Below are 992 nucleotides of genomic sequence, written 5' to 3'. Positions count from 1 at the left end.
GTTTTGGATGACTGAATACTTTGCACTGAAATAAATGGCAACACAGAAATACTGTTAAAATGTTAACAGCACTGAAGTGTTTTAAATTGTGATTATTAAATGCACAATGTTCTTTTTACAATGAGCCAGATGTTGCCTCCCCCAATTACACGATCCCTTGAATATGCTAAGTGAATTTCTACTACAGATATTTATTCTTCCCATGTTTGGATTGTCCTTTCATAAGAATTGTCAGTATCGTGCCTTAGAAAAGAAGAAAGAAATGAGAGAAGTGTAAATTTTTTAAAACTACGGTTAATAATAAAGAGCATTATGGTACAAATCACTTAAAAATATAGAAAAGTAATGACTGGTCAGAAGAAAAGATGATTCCCATGAGGGCCAAAATGAAGCACGTTACAAAAAGAAGTACAAAGCAGAGTTTTCTTCCGTGGTTTCTGGAATTCAAGTTTTTGGCAAGGTTTTTTTAAAGCCCATTTGTCTATTAAAAAAAAAAACTTCAGCCTGGACAAGGAGTTGTATGTTTTATAATTGTATTAAGTGCCTGCTTCCTTCCCCAAAGCCCTCCAGAACACTCAGTAAATTTATATTTATCTAGCCACAGAGCAGCGTATCTGTGTGTAATGGAATGATTGGCAGAACGTAATAGCCTTTGTGATTTTCCCATGGGAACTCTTCAAAAGCTAACAGGATCTAGTTTTTTTGTTTATTTACTGGGAGACTTCATATTTGCTGGATATTGAAACTTATCCCTGGGAAACCAATTATGCAATAATGTGGAGCCGTTCAGCCTTCAGTCCATGTCTAAAATAATTCTTGCCGCCACTTGTGTTGTACACTGTTTTCCATCAAAACACATCACATGTTTAATATAAATAAAGCCCATATAAATATAAATGTGTTAACGTGGTCAAGTTATTGTGGATCATTAATTTTTACTTACACTAAAAGCAAAGACTTTGTGCAGTCTGCAGTGAGTGTCAGTTATTTCC

The sequence above is a fragment of the Suricata suricatta genome, chromosome 4 (assembly GCF_006229205.1).
Source record: "Suricata suricatta isolate VVHF042 chromosome 4, meerkat_22Aug2017_6uvM2_HiC, whole genome shotgun sequence".
Taxonomy (NCBI): Eukaryota; Metazoa; Chordata; class Mammalia; order Carnivora; family Herpestidae; genus Suricata; species Suricata suricatta.
Note: the sequence above shows the minus strand (reverse complement) of the source record.